The sequence below is a fragment of the Capricornis sumatraensis genome, chromosome 12 (assembly GCF_032405125.1).
Source record: "Capricornis sumatraensis isolate serow.1 chromosome 12, serow.2, whole genome shotgun sequence".
NCBI classification, from domain to species: domain Eukaryota; kingdom Metazoa; phylum Chordata; class Mammalia; order Artiodactyla; family Bovidae; genus Capricornis; species Capricornis sumatraensis.
In genome coordinates this window covers 46,890,914-46,906,690 of record NC_091080.1, presented here as the reverse complement: position 1 = coordinate 46,906,690, position 15,777 = coordinate 46,890,914, and positions in this window count along the sequence as shown.

The following is a 15,777-nucleotide window of genomic DNA, read 5'->3' as shown; positions in this document are numbered from 1 at the left end:
GCTACAAGAGGCTGGAAGAAAGACCTGATAGGGCCATAACTTCTGCAAAGGGGGCAATTTGTGTCCCTGAACACTTGGCACCACCAGGACCCCTGCAAGCCAAGCAGCTGCACCACCATCACTTTCGACTCTCACTGGAGCAGAGCTGCCACAGGCCAAAAAAAAAAAAAGTCTTGTGTTTATGAGCACAGGGTAACTTTGCTCCTGTTCAACCCTTTGTGACCCTGTAGATTGTGACCTCTCAGGCTTCTCTGTCAGAGAGGGTCTTCTCCAAGTAAGAATACTGGAGCATATTGGCCAATACTGGTTGCCATACCCTTCTAGAGCACTGTATTTCCTGCTGCCCTTCCTGCCAGCCCCCTGAGTACCTGGTGCTGCTAGAATCCCTGCAACCAAAAAGCTGCAGCACTTCCACATCTGACCCTCACAGGAGCAATCCCAAACCCTCCAGGGCAGCCTCAGGAGCTAAACCCCAGCAGGCGACCCATATGTAGGGGTGGAAATAAAACCAAAGTTGAAACCTAGGGGTAGTGTGGCTAAGGAATAAGACCCAAAACCTCCCACCAGCTGTACAAGCTGCAGATTAAATCCACACAATCAACTAAGCAGACTTTGTGTCTATGAATATATAAAAGGCCATTGAGAGCTCCCACAAAAGAAAACGCACTAGCTCTGATAGCTGTGGATATTGGAAGCAAGAACACAGAGGAGTAGGACCAGATTAGAATCTGAGCAGCCTCCACAGCAGGTCCAGAGATCAGTACAGTGTAGGAGGGCATCCTAGGGAGGTAAGGTGGACTGTGATTCCCAGCACAGGAAAGGATTCTGACATCAGAGACTCAAGAAAAACATTTATTATTCTTATTTTTTGACTTGTTCTGTAGATTCTTTTGGATTTTTTTCTTCCTTTTTCCTCCCCCCCCCCCATTGTGGTTGTCAATTTTATTGGCACTAAGAAATCCAATAAATTTTTGAGCTGCTTTCCCCCACCCCAGTCACATTTTTTACTGTTGTTATAAACCTCTGCCTCTACCTTGGGCTTTTGCAGTTCTGTGGAGTTTTCCTTTTTTCTTTTTTTCTTTCTTCTTCCATTTTTTTCCTTTCCTCTTTTTTATAATTTTAATTTTTTAAAACCTATTACATTTTTTTCTACATTTATTCCTTCATTTGCCTTTCCTCTGTTCTTTTCCCCTTGCAGTTAATTGTTAATGTATATAAATCTTCTTCATCTACCTCTATTTAACTTTGTATATTGATTTCTTCTTTCTTTTCTTTCTTTCCTTTCCTCTCAACATATTTGTTCGCTTTGTTTTCATTGCTTTATCCACCACTTGGCACTTTGCTTTAGTTTTGTTTTCCATTTGTGCTTAAGTTAGTTTTGTTCTTAACTGGTAAATACAACTTTTTATTTCATTTGTTTGTCAGACCAATCTACTGTACTTTACTTTTGTTGGACTGTTTTCACTTTGCTCATGGGTGTGTATGTATTTTCATTATTATTTTCCTGATTTTTAACTGCCATTTGTCTGGGGTTCATCATTGGTTGCTCATTTTTGGATACTTGCTTTAATCTCACTTAATTCCATAGCAAACAAATTGTGAAATCTTTGTTCCTGACCAGAGATCAAACACTGAGTTTTGGGAGTGGGAGCACTGACTCCAAGATCCTAGGCTGCCAGAGAATTAGCCCTAGGGAGTATCAAGTAGTGAAAACCCACACAAAGGAAACCACTTGAATACAAGACAAAGCACCACCCAACCAGCAGTAGCATCCTGTGCAGGATGCCTCATTTAAACAACAAACAAAACAAAAATAGAAAACCAGTCATCAGCAGACAAGAGCACCACCTCACTCAGCTTTGCCCATCAGAGGAAAAACAAACAAACAAACAAAAGCTCAGCAAAAATCTCACCCTATATGAAGCTCACACAAACCACCTAATCAACCTTAGGAGGGAAGAAACCAAAAGGAAGAAAGAATTCAACCTTCTTCAAGGAAAGAATTCAACTTTTCTTGAAGCCTGGGAAAAGGAGACTTCAAACACAATTACTTTAAAAAAAGAAATAAATAAATCAAATGAAAAGGCAGAGAAATACTACACAAGTAAAGGAAAAAACTAGAAACACAAATGTCCAAATAAATGAAGAGGAAATAAGAAAATTATTCTGAAAAGAATTTAGAATAATGATAATAAAGATGATCAAAAACCTTGAAAACAAAATGGAGAAAAGGCAAGAATCAATTGACAAAGACCTAGAATTGAAGAATAAGCATACAGAGACAAACAACACAATTACTGAAATTAAAAATACTCTAGAAAGAATATTAAAAGCAGCAAAGGTGAAGCAACAAGTAGCATACAAGGGAACCCCATATGCTTAACAGCTGATCTTTCAGCAGAAACTCTGTAGGCCAGCAAGGATCTCATTCAAAATTGATGGAGAAATAAAAAGCTTTTCAGACAAGCAAAAGTTAAGAGAACTCAGTACCACCAAACCAGTTCTACAACAAATGTTAAATGGACATATATAGTCAAGAAATACAACAGAAGAAAGAATATCTACAAAATCAACCCCAAACAATTACGAAAATGGCAATAGGATCATATATACCAATTATTACTTGAAATGTAAATGGATTAAATCCTCCAACCAAAAGACACAGACTGGCTGAATAGATACAAAAACAAGACCCATATAAATGCTGTCTACAAGAAACCCACTTCAGACCTCAAGACACACTTAGACTGAAAGTGAGAGGATGGAAAAATATACCCCATGCAGATGGAAAGCAAAAGAAAACTAGAGTAGCAATCCTCGTATCAGACAAAGTAGACCTTAAAAATAAAGAAGATTACAAGTGATAAAGAAGGACATTACAGAATGATTAAGGGATCAATCCAAGAGGAAGACATAACAATTGTAAATATCTATGCACCCAACATAGGAGTTCCTCAATAAATAAGACAAACACTAACAAACATAAAAGGAGAAACTGACAGTAAGACAATAATAGTAGGAGACTGTAACACTCCAACCACCAATGGACAGATCATCAAAACAGAAAATTAATAAGGAAACACATATCTTAAAGGATAACATTAGATGAAAAGGATCTCATTGATATCTTCAGGAAAGTCCATCCAAATGCAGAAGAACACAGCTTCTTCTCAAGTGGACATGGAACATTCTCCAGGATAGAGCACATCTTGGGTCACAAATCAAACCTCAGTAAATTTAACAAAAATGAAATTATATCAAGCATCTTCTCCAACCACAATGCTATGAGACTAGATATCAGTTACAAGAAAAAAGCTGTAAGAAACACAAAAACATGGAGATTAAACAACATGTTTCTAAATAACAAACAGGTAACTGAAGTAATCAAAAGCGAAATCAAAAAATGTTCTAGAAACAAATGACAATGAAAACACGACAGCTCAAAACCTACCACACACAGCAAAAGCAGTTCTAAGAGGGAAGTTTATATCAAAACAATCCTCCCTCAAGAAACAAGAAAAACATCTAATAGACAACCTAAATTTACACCTAAAGCAACTGGAAAAAGAAGAAGAAAAAAACCGAAAAATTAATAAAAGAAAAGAAATCATAAAAACCTGAGCTGAAATAAATGGAAAAGAAATGAAAGAAACAATAGTATAGATTAATAAAACTGAAAGCTAGTTCTTTGAGAAGATAAACGCAATTGACAAACCCTTAGCCAGACTCATCAAGAAAAACAGAGAGAAGGATCAAATCAACATAATTAGAAATGAAACAGGGAAGGTTACAACAGACAATGCAGAAATGCAAAGGATTATAAGAGACTATTATGAACAACTATGGCAATGGAATAGCTAACCTGGAAGAAATGGACAGATTCTTAGAAAAGTTCAGTCTTCTAAGACTGAACCAGTAAGAAATATAGAGTATGAACAAACCAATTAGAAGCACTGAAATTGAAGCTGTGGTCAAAAATCTCCCAAAAAACAAAAGCCCAGGACCAGATGGCTTCACAGGAGAATTCTATCAAACATTTAAGGAAGAGCTAATGACTATTCTTCTAAACCTCTTTCAAAAAATTGCAGAAGGAACACTTCCAAACTCATTCTATGAGGACACCATCACCCTGATAACAAAACCAGACAAAGACCACACACACACACACACACACACACACACACACACAAACTGCAGGCCAATTTTACTGGTGAACATAGATGCAAAAATCCTTAACAAAATTTTAGCAAACAATTTAGCAACACATCAAAAAGTTCATACACCATGATCAAGTTGAGTTTGTTCCAGGTGTGCAAGGATTCTTCAATATACAAAAATCAATCAATGTGATACATCATATTAGCAAATTGAAAGATAAAACCCATATGATCATCTCAATAGATACAGAGAAAGCCTTTGACAAAATGCAGGACATATTTGTGATTAAAACTTTTCAAAAAATGGGCACAGATGGAATCTACCTCAACATAGTAAAGGCCATATATGATAAGCATACAGCAAATATTATTCTTAATGGTGAAAAACTGAAAGCATTCCCCCTAAGATCAGAAACAATACAAGAGTGTCCACATTCACCACTATTATTCAACATAGTTCTAGAATTCCTAGCTACAGAAATCAGACGAAAAAGAAACAAAAGGAATACAGATTGGAAAACCAGAAATAAAGCTACCACCATTTGCAGATGACATGATACTGTACATAGAAAACCCTAAAGATAGTATCAGAAAATTATTAGAGCTAATCAGTGAATTTAGCAAAGGTCCAGGATACAAAGTCAATACACATAAATCACTTGAATTTCTATACACTACAATGAAAAATCAGAAAGAGCAATTAAGGGCTCAATCGCATTCACCATTGCAACAAAAAGAATTAAACATCTAGGAATAAACTTACTTAAGGAGACATTATAACTGTATACTGAAAATTATAAGACACTAATGAAAGAAATCAAAGATGGTATAAACAAGTGGAGAGATATTCCATGTTCCTGGGTAGGAAGAATGAATATTGTGAAAATGACTTTACTACAAAATGCAATCTACAGATTTAATGCAACCCCTATCAAATTACCAATGGCATTTTTCACAGAACTAGAACAAAAAAATTCATAATGCATATGGAAATACAAAAGACCCTGAATAGCCAAAGCAGTCTTAAGAAAAAAGAATGGAACTGGAGGAATCAAGCTTCTTGACTTCAGGTTATACTACAAACCTACATTCATCAAAACATTATGGTACTGGCACAAAAACAGAAATATAGACCAATGGAACAAAATAGAAAGCCCAGAAATAAACTTATGCACCTATGGGTAATTTATTTTTGACAAAGGGTGCAAGAATATACGATGGGGCAAAGACAGCCTCTTCAATAAATGGTGCTGGGACAACTGGACAGTTACATATAAAATAATGCAATTAGAACAGTTCCTAACACCGTACACAAAGATAAACTGAAAATGGATTAAAGACATAAATATAAGACCAGAAACTATAAAGCTCTTGGAGAAAAACATAGGCAGAACACTCGATGACATAAATCATAGCAAGATCCTCTATGGCCCACCTCCTCCTCCAGCTGCTGCCGCTAAGTCACTTCAGTCATGTCCAACTCTGTGCGACCCCATAGACGGCAGCCCACCAGGCTCCACTGTCCCTGGGATTCTCCAGGCAAGGACGCTGGAGTGGGTTGCCATTTCCTTCTTCAATGCATGAAAGTGAAAAGTGAAAGTGAAGTCGCTCAGTCGTGTCATGGCCCACCTCCTAGAGTAATGGAAATAAAAACAAAAGTAAACAAGTGGAACCTGATTAAACTTAAAAGATTTTGCAAACAAAGGAAACTATAATCAAGATGAAAAGACAACCCTCAGAATGGGAGAAAATAATAGCAAGTGAAACAACTGACAAAGGATTAGTTTCCAAAATATACAAGCAGCTCATACAACTCAATACCAGAAAAACAAACAACCCAATCAAAAAGTGGGAAAAAGACCTAAACAGACATTTCTCCAAAGAAGACATACAGATGGCTGACAAACACATGAAAGGATGTTCAACATCACTCATTATTAGAGAAATACAAATCAAAACTACAATGAGATTTCACCTCACACCAGTCAAAATGGCCCTCATCAAAAAGTCTACAAGCTATAAATGTTGGAAAGGGTGTGGAGAAAAGGGAACACTCTTGCACTTTTTGGTGGGAATGTAAATAAATACAGCCACTATGGAAGACCGTATGTAGACTCCCTTAAAAACTAGGAATAAAAGCAGCATATGACCCAGAATTCCCACTCAAAGGCATATACCTTGAGGAAATCAAAATTGAAAGAGACACATATGCTCCATTGTTCATTGCAGCACTATTTACAATAGCTAGAACATGGAAACAACCTAGATGTCTATTGACAGATGAATAGATAAAGAGTTGTGGTATATATACACAATCAGTTTTAATGAAGTGGATGAACCTAGAACCTACTATGCAGAGTGAAGTGAGTAAGGAAGACAAAGATAAATACCATATTCTAACACATACATACAGAATCTAGAGAAAAGATACTGAAGAATTTACTTACAGGGCAGCCACGGAAAAACTGGCATAGAGAATAGACTTATGGACATGGGGAGAGGGGAGGAGATGGTGAGATCCATACAAAGAGTAACATGGAAACTTACATTACCATTTGTAAAATAGATAGCCAACAGGAATTTGCTTTATGGCTCAGAAAACTCAAACAGGGGCTCTGTATCAACCTAGAGAAGTGGGGTGGGGAGGGAGATGGGAGGGAGCTTCAAGAGGGGATATATGTATATCTATGGCTGATTCATGTTAAGGTTTGACAGAAAACAGCAAAATTCTCTAAACAATTATCCTTCAATTAAAAACTAATTAAAAAACTGTTTAGTTGAGCTTATAAAGCTAAGCAACAGCTCCTGAAAGATTTAAAATGCTAAATTCTAAAGAAAATGGCAAATATTTTTGTAGGATAAAGGTGTAGAATAATTGGGTCATATTTAAAATATTTTAAGCTTGAAGAAATACAATTTTTTAATGAACATGCATCAATAACACATGTTCTTAAAAACTTAGAAACCTATTATTATTTCTGTTAGTTCTCATAGGCAGTAAATATTAATAATATACATACTGTGCTGGCTTAGTCACTCAGTCATACTTGACTCTTTGTGACCCCATGGCTCTTTTGTCCATGGGGATTCTCCAGACAAGAATATTGGAATTGTTTTCATGCCCTCCTGCAGGGGATCTTCCCAACCCAGAGATCAAACCCGGGTCTCCCACACTGCAGTCGGATTTGTTGTCACCAGAGCCACTAGGGAAACCCAATAGTATATGTAGGCTTTCTTGATTTTCTGGAAAGTAAATTATATTTTCTTAAGGTATATTGAATGCATTTCAAATCTCTGAGTCATCTTAAGAAATTTACCAGGAAGAAATAGAAACCCTTAACAGACACATCACAAGCACAGAAATTGAAACTGTAATCAGAAATCTTCCAGCAAACAAAAGCCCAGGTCCAGACGGCTTCACAGCTGAATTCTACCAAAAATTTCGAGAAGAGATAACACCTATCCTACTCAAACTCTTCCAGAAAATTGCAGAGGAAGGGAAACTTCCAAACTCATTCTATGAGGCCACCATCACTCTAATACCAAAACCTGACAAAGATGCAACAAAAAAAGAAAACTACAGGCCAATATCACTGATGAACATAGATGAAAAAATCCTCAATAAAATCCTAGCAATCAGAATCCAACAACACATTTAAAAGATCATACACCATGACCAAATGGGCTTTATCCCAGGGATGCAAGGATTCTTCAATATCTGCAAATCAATCGATGTAATTCACCACCTTAACAAATTAAAAAATAAAAGCCATATGATTATCTCAATAGATGCAGAGAAAGCCTTTGACAAAATTCAACATCCATTTATGATAAAAACTCTGCAGAAAGCAGGAATAGAAGAAACATACTTCAACATAATAAAAGCTATATATGACAAACCCACAGCAAACATTATCCTCAATGGTGAAAAATTGAAAGCATTTCCCCTAAAGTCAAGAACAAGACAAGGGTGCCCACTCTCACCACTACTATTCAACATAGTTTTGGAAGTTTTGGCCACAGCAATTAGAGCAGAAAAAGAAATAAAAGGAACCCAAATTGGAAAAGGAGAAGTAAAACTCTCACTGTTTGCAGATGACATGATCCTCTACATGGAAAACCCTAAAGACTCCACCAGAAAATTGCTAGAGCTAATCAATGAATATAGTAAAGTTGCAGGATACAAAATCAACACACAGAAAACCCTTGCATTCCTATATACTAATAATGAGAAAATAGAAATAGAAATTAAGGAAACAATTCCATTCATCATTGCAATGAAAGAATAAAATACTTAGGAATATATCTACCTAAAGAAACTAAAGACCTCTATATAGAAAACTATAAAACACATATGAAAGTAATCAAAGAGGACACTAATAGATGGAGAAATATACCATGTTCATGGATCAGAAGAATCAATATAGTGAAAATGAGTATACTATCTAAAGCAATCTACAGATTCAATGTGATCCCTATCAAGCTAACAGCGGTATTTTTCACAGAGCTAGAACAAACAATTTCACAATTTGTGTAGAAATACAAAAAAACATTCTCGAATAGCCAAAGCAATCTTGAGAAAGAAGAATGGAACTGGAGGAATCAACCTGCCTGACTTCAGGCTCTACTACAAAGCCATAGTCATTAAGACAGTATGGTACTGGCACAAAGACAGAAATATAGGTCAATGGAACAAAATACAAAGCCCAGAGATAAATCCACACACCTATGGACATCTTATCTTTCACAAAAGAGGCAAGAATATACGATGGATTAAAGACAATCTTTAACAAGCAGTGCTGGGATAACTGGTCAACCACTTGCAAAAGAATGAAACTAGAACACTTTCTAACACCATGCACAAAAATAAACTCAAAATGGATTAAAGATCTAAATGTAAGACCAGAAACTATAAAACTCCTAGAAGAGAACATAGGCAAAACACTCTCTGACATAAATCACAGCAGGATCCTCTATGACCCACCTCCCAGAATATTGGAAATAAAAGCAAAAATAAACAAATAACACAAAACAAAGGACACTATAAGAAAGGTGAAAAGACAGTCTTCAGAAAGGGAGAATATAATAACAAATGAAGCAACTCTCAAAAAATTAATCTCAAAAATATTCAAGCAGCTCATGCAACTCAATACCAGAAAAACAAACGACCCAATGGGGGAATAAAAATGGGCCAAAGAACTAGACAGACATTTCTCCAAAGAAGACATACAGATGGCTAACAAACACATGAAAAGATGCTCAACATCACTCATTATCAGAGAAATGCAAATCAAAACCTCAATGAGGTACCATTTCATGCCAGTCAGAATAGCTCTGATCCAAAAGTCTACAAGCAATAAATGCTGGAGAGGGTTTGGAAAAAAGGGAGCTCTCTTACACTGTTGGTGAGAATGCAGAGTAGTACAGCCACTATGGAGAACAGTGTGGAGATTCCTTAAAACCTGGAAATAGAACTGTCTTATGACCCAGAAATCCCACTATCCCACTGCTGGGCATACACACCAAGGAAACCAGAATTGAAAAAGACACGTGTACCCCAATGTTCATCGCAGCACTGTTTATAATAGCCAGGACATGGAAGCAACCTAGATGTCCATCAGCAGAAGAATGGATAAAAAATCTGTGGTACATATACACAATAGAGTATTACTCAGCCATTAAAAAGAATACATTTGAATCAGTTTTAATGAGGTGGATGAAACTGGAGCCGATTATACAGATTGAAGTAAGCCAGGAACAAAAACACCAATACAGTATACTAATGCATATATATGGAATTTAGAAAGATGGTAATGATAACCCTGTATGCAAGACAGCAAGAGACACAGATGTATAGAACAGCCTTTTGGACTCTGCGGGAGAGGGAGAGGGTGGGATGATTTGGGAGAATGGCATTGAAACATGTATAATATCATATATGAAACGAATCGCCAGTCCAGGTTCGATGCATGATACTGGATGCTTGGGGCTGGTGCACTGGGACGACCCAGAGGGATGCTATGGCGAGGGAGGAGGGAGGGGGGTTCAGGATGGGGAACACGTGTATACCTGTGGTGGATTCATGTTGATGTATGGCAAAACCAATACAATATTGTAAAGTAATTAACCTCCAATTAATATAAATAAATTTATATTTTAAATTTTTTTAAAAAGAAATTTACCTTTGAGGAAATTTTATCATGCATTTATTAGACAGTAGGATGTCTGTTTTAACCTCATGACTTTTTGTGAAGGATATTAGGGACATGTACACTTTTTGTTGTTTTTGTATAATGGGATCCTGTTATTTCAGTACAGTATATGACTCCTTTTCCATAGAATATAAAGATTTTCACTCTCCCATAGCCTACTAAATTCAGTTCAGTCACTCAGTCATGTCTGACTCTTTATGGCCCCATGAATCACAGCACACCAGGCCTCCCTGTCCATCACCAACTCCCGGAGTTCACTCAGACTCATGTCCATCGATTCTGTGATGCCATCCAGCCATCTCATCCTCGGTCGTCCCCTTCTCCTTCTGCCCCCAATCCCTCCCAGCATTACAGTCTTTTCCAATGAGTCAACTCATCACATGAGGTGGCCAAAGTACTGGAGTTTCAGCTTTAGCATCATTCTTTCCAAAGTGATCCCAGGGCTGATCTCCTTCAGAATGGACTGGTTGGATCTCCTTGCAGTCCAAGGGACTCTCAAGAGTCTTCTCCAACACCACAGTTCTAAACCATCAATTCTTCGGCACTCAGCCTTCTTCACAGTCCAACTCTCACATCCATACATGACCACAGGAAAAACCATAGTCTTGACTAGATGGACCTTAGTTGGCATAGTAATGTCTCTGCTTTTCAATATGCTATCTAGGTTGATCATAACTTTTCTTCCAAGGAGTAAGCGTCTTTTAATTATCAACATTCAAAAAACTAAGTTATTGGCATCTAGTCCCATCACTGGGTGGCAAATAGATGGGGAAAAAATGGAAACAGTGACAGACTTTATTTTCTTGCACTCCAAAATCACTGCAGACAGTGACTGCAGCCATGTAATTAAAAGATCCTTACTCCCTGAAAGAAAAGCTATGACAAATCTAGACGGCATATTGAAAAGCAGAGACATCACTTTGCTGACAAAGGTCTGTCTAGTCAAAGCTATTGGAGAAGGCAATGGCACCCCACTCTAGTACTCTTGCCTGGAAAATCCCATGGATGGAGAAGCCTGGTAGGCTGCAGTCCATGGGGTCGCTTAGGGTCGGACATGACTGAGCGACTTCATTTTCATTTTTCACTTTCATGCATTGGAGAAGGAAATGGCAACCCACTCCAGTGTTCTTGCCTGGAGAATCCCAGGGACGGGGGAGCCTGGTGGGCTGCCATCTATGGGGTTGCACAGAGTCGGACATGACTGAAGTGACTTAGCAGCAGCAGCAGCAGTCAAAGCTATGATTTTTCCAGTTCAGTTCAGTTCCTCAGTCATGTCCAACTCTCTGTGACCGCATGGACAGCAGCATGCCAGACTTCCCTGTCCATCACCAACTCCCAAAGCTTGCTCAAAGTCATGTCCATCGAGTTTGTGATGCCATCCAACCATCTCATCCTCTGTCGTCCCCTTCTCCTTCTGCCTTCAATCTTTCCCAGCATCAGGGTCTTTTCCAATGAGTCAGCTCTTTGCATCAGGTGGACAAAGTGTTGGAGTTTCAGCCTCAGCATCAACCTTTCCAATGAATATTCAGGACTGATTTCCTTCAGGATTGACTTGCAGTCCAAGGGACTCTCAGTAGTCTTCTCCAACACCACAGTTAAAAAGCATCAGTTCTTTGGTGCTCAGCTTTCTTTATAGTCAAACTCTTACATCCATACATGACTACTGGAAAAACCGAAGTTTTGACTAAATGGACCTTTCTTGGCATGGTTTTTCCAGGAGTCATGTACAGATATGAGAGTGTGAGTTAAACCATCAAGAGTTTTGAGTGCCAAAGAATTGAGGCTTTGGAACTGTAGTGTTGGAGAAAACTCCTGAGAGTCCAATGGACAGCAAGGAGATCAACCCAGTCAATCCTAAAGGAAATGAACCCTGAATACTCATTGTACTGATGCTGAAGATAAAGCTCCAAGATTTTAGCCACTAGATGTGAAGAACCAAGTTTTTGAAAAAGACCCTGGTGATGGGAAAGTTTGAGGGATGGAGGAGAAGAGGGTGACAGAGGATGAGCTGGCTGGATGGCATCACCGACTCGATGTACATGAGTTTGGGTAAACTCCGGGAGTTGGTGATGGACAGGGATGCCTGGCATGCTGCGATTCATAGGGTCGCAAAGAGTTGAACATGATTGAGTGCCTGAACTGAACTGAACTGAACTGAACATTGGATGAGTGTTCCTTTTTCTCCACACCCTTTCCAGAATTTATTGTTTGTAAAATTTCTGATGATATCCATTCTGAATTGTGTGTGGTGCTCTCACTGTAGTTCTAATTTGCATTTATCTAATAATTGGCAATGTTGATTGTCATTTCATTTACTTTTTAACCATCTGTATGTCTTCTTTGGAGAAATGTATATTTATATATTCTCTACATTTTCTCATTGGGTTTGTTTGTTTTTTATCCTGAGCCACATGAACTGTTTGCATATTTTGGAGATTAATCCCTCATTTGTCACTTTATTTTCAAGTATTTTCTATCATTCTATGGGTTTTCTTTTTCATTCTGTTGATAGTTCCCTTTGCTGTACAAAAGCTTTTAAATTTCATTAGGTCATTTTTGCCTATTTTTCTTTTTATTTCATTACTCTAGGTGATGGATAACAGAAAAGATCTTCATGTGATTTATGCTAAAAGGGTACTACCTAAATTTTCTTCAAATAATTTTATAGTGCCCAGGCTTACATATTTTCTGTAATTAATTTTGAATTTATCTTTTTTTATGACATTAGGGAGTGTTTTAATTCACTTTTCTACATCTAGCCATCCAGTTTACCCAGTACCACTGTTTAAGAGTGCTTTTCTCCATTGTATTATTTTGCCCATTTTGTCATAGATTACATGACCATAGTTATGTGGTCTTATGTCTGGACTTTTTATCCTGTTTCATTAATCTGCATTTATTTTCTTGTGGCATTTTCCATAATGTTTCAAATCCTGTAGCTTTGTAGGGTAATCAGATTTCAGAAAGCATGATTCTTACATTTCTATTTTTCTTTGGTAAGACTGCTTTGGCTATTTGAGATCTTTCATGTTTCCATACAAAGTGATTTTTTTTTTTTCTAATTAGGTGAAAATTGCCTTTGGTAATTTAATACGGATTGTATACAATGTGTTGATAGCTTTGGGTAGTATAATCATTTTCACAATATTGATTCTTCTAATCCAAAGACATGATATATCTCTCCATTGGTTTCTATCATATTTCATTTCTTTCATCAGTATCTTATAGCTTTCTGAGTCTTTCTAGCTTTCTTTTGTCTCCTAAGGTACGTTGATTCCTAGGTATTTTATTCCTTTTGTTTCACTGGAAAATGGAATTGCTTCCGTGATTTTTCTTTCTAATCTTCATTTTTAGTCTATAGGAGTGAAAGACATTTCTATGCATTAATTTTGTATCCTGCCACTTCAACAAATTCATTGGTACACTCTGGAGCTTTCTGGTGGCCACTTTTAGATTTTCTATGTATAGTATCACGTCATCTGCAAACACTGACAATTTTCTTCTTCCTTCAAATTTGTATTCTTTTTATATATTTTTATTATCTGATTACCATGCTCGTTCAGTTCAGTTGCTCAGTCGTATCCGATGCTTTGTGACCCCATGAATCCCAGCACACCAGGCCTCCCTGTCCATCACAACTCCCGGAGTTCACTCAGACTCATGGCCATCGAGTCTGTGATGCCATCCAGCCATCTCAACCTCTGTCATCACCTTCTCCTCCTGCCCCCAATCCCTCCCAGCATCAGAGTCATTTCCAATGAGTCAACTCTTCGCATGAGGTGGCCAAAGTACTGGAGTTTCAGCTTTAGCATCATTCCTTCCAAAGAAATCCCAGAGCTGATCTCCTTCAGAATGGACTGGTTGGATCTCCTTGCAGTCCATGGGACTCTCAAGAGTCTTCTCCAACATCACAGTTCTAAAGCATCAATTCTTCGGTGCTCAGCTTTCTTCACAGTCCAACTCTCACATCCATACATGACCACTGGAAAAACCATAGCCTTGACTAGACGGACCTTTGTTGGCAAAGTAATGTCTCTGCTTTTGAATATGCTATCTAGATTGATCATAACTTTTCTTCCAAGGAGTAAGCATCTTTTAATTTCATGGCTGCAGTCACCATTTGCAGTGATTTTGGAGCCCCCAAAAAACAGTCTGACACTGTTTCCACTGTTTCATGAAGTGATGGGACCAGATGCCCATGATCTTTGTTTTCTAAATGTTGAGCTTTAAGCCAACTTTTTCACTCTCCACTTTCACTTTCATCAAGAGGCTTTTTAGTTCCTCTTCACTTTCTGCCATAAGGGTAGTGTCATCTGCATATCTGAGGTTATTGATATTTCTCCCGGAAATCTTGATTCCAGCTTGTGCTTCTTCCAGCCCAGCATTTCTCATGATTACCGTGCTAGGGCTTCCAAAACTATATTGAATAAGAGTGATGAGTGGGCACTATTGTCTTCTTCCTGAACTTAGAAGTAAAGCTTTCAGGTTTTCATCATTGGTAATAATGTTTGCTGTGGATTTGTTATGGCCTTTAATATGTTGAGGTAGATTCCTTCTATGCCCACTTTCAAGAAAGTTTTTTATCACATGGGTGGTACATTTTGTCAAAAGATTTTTCTGCATCTATTGAGATTATCATGTGGTTTGTTTCAATTTGATAATACGATTGTTTGATTTGGGTAAATTGAAGAATCCTTGAATCCTTGAGATAAACCCCACTTGATCATAGTGTATGATTCTTTTAATGTGTTGTTGTATTCTGTTTACATATGTTTTGTTGAGTTTTTGTGTCTATATGCAAAAGTGATATTGGCCTCTAATTTTATTTACTGTGATATCTCTCTCTTGTTTTGGTATCAGGGTGATGGCAGCCTCATAGAATGAGCTTGAGAGTGTTCTTCCCTCTGCTGTATTTTGGAATTTTCATTAAGGGTAGACATTAACTCTTCTTTAAATGTTCTATAGAATTCACCTGTGAAGCCATCTGGCCCTGGATTTTTGTTTGTTGGATTTTTAATCAGAGTTTCAATTTCAGTACTTGTGGGTCTGTTCATATTTTCTATTTCTTGCTGGTTCAGTCTTGGAAAGTTGTATTATAACTTTCTAAGAATTTGCTATTTTTTCTAGGTTGTGCATTTTATTGGCATATAGTTGTATGTGGTGCATTATTATTATCCTTTGTATATCTGTGCTGTCAGTTATAATTTCCCTTTATTTCACTTCTAATTTTACTGATTTGAATCATCTCCCTTTCTTCCCTGATGACACTGACTAAAGATTTATCAAGTTTTTTTAAATCTTTCCAAATAACTAGCTTTTAGTTTCATTGATCTTTGCTACTGTTCTCTACATTTCTATTTCATTTATTTCTGCTATTATCTTTCTCATCTCTTTAGGCTATGTGTTTG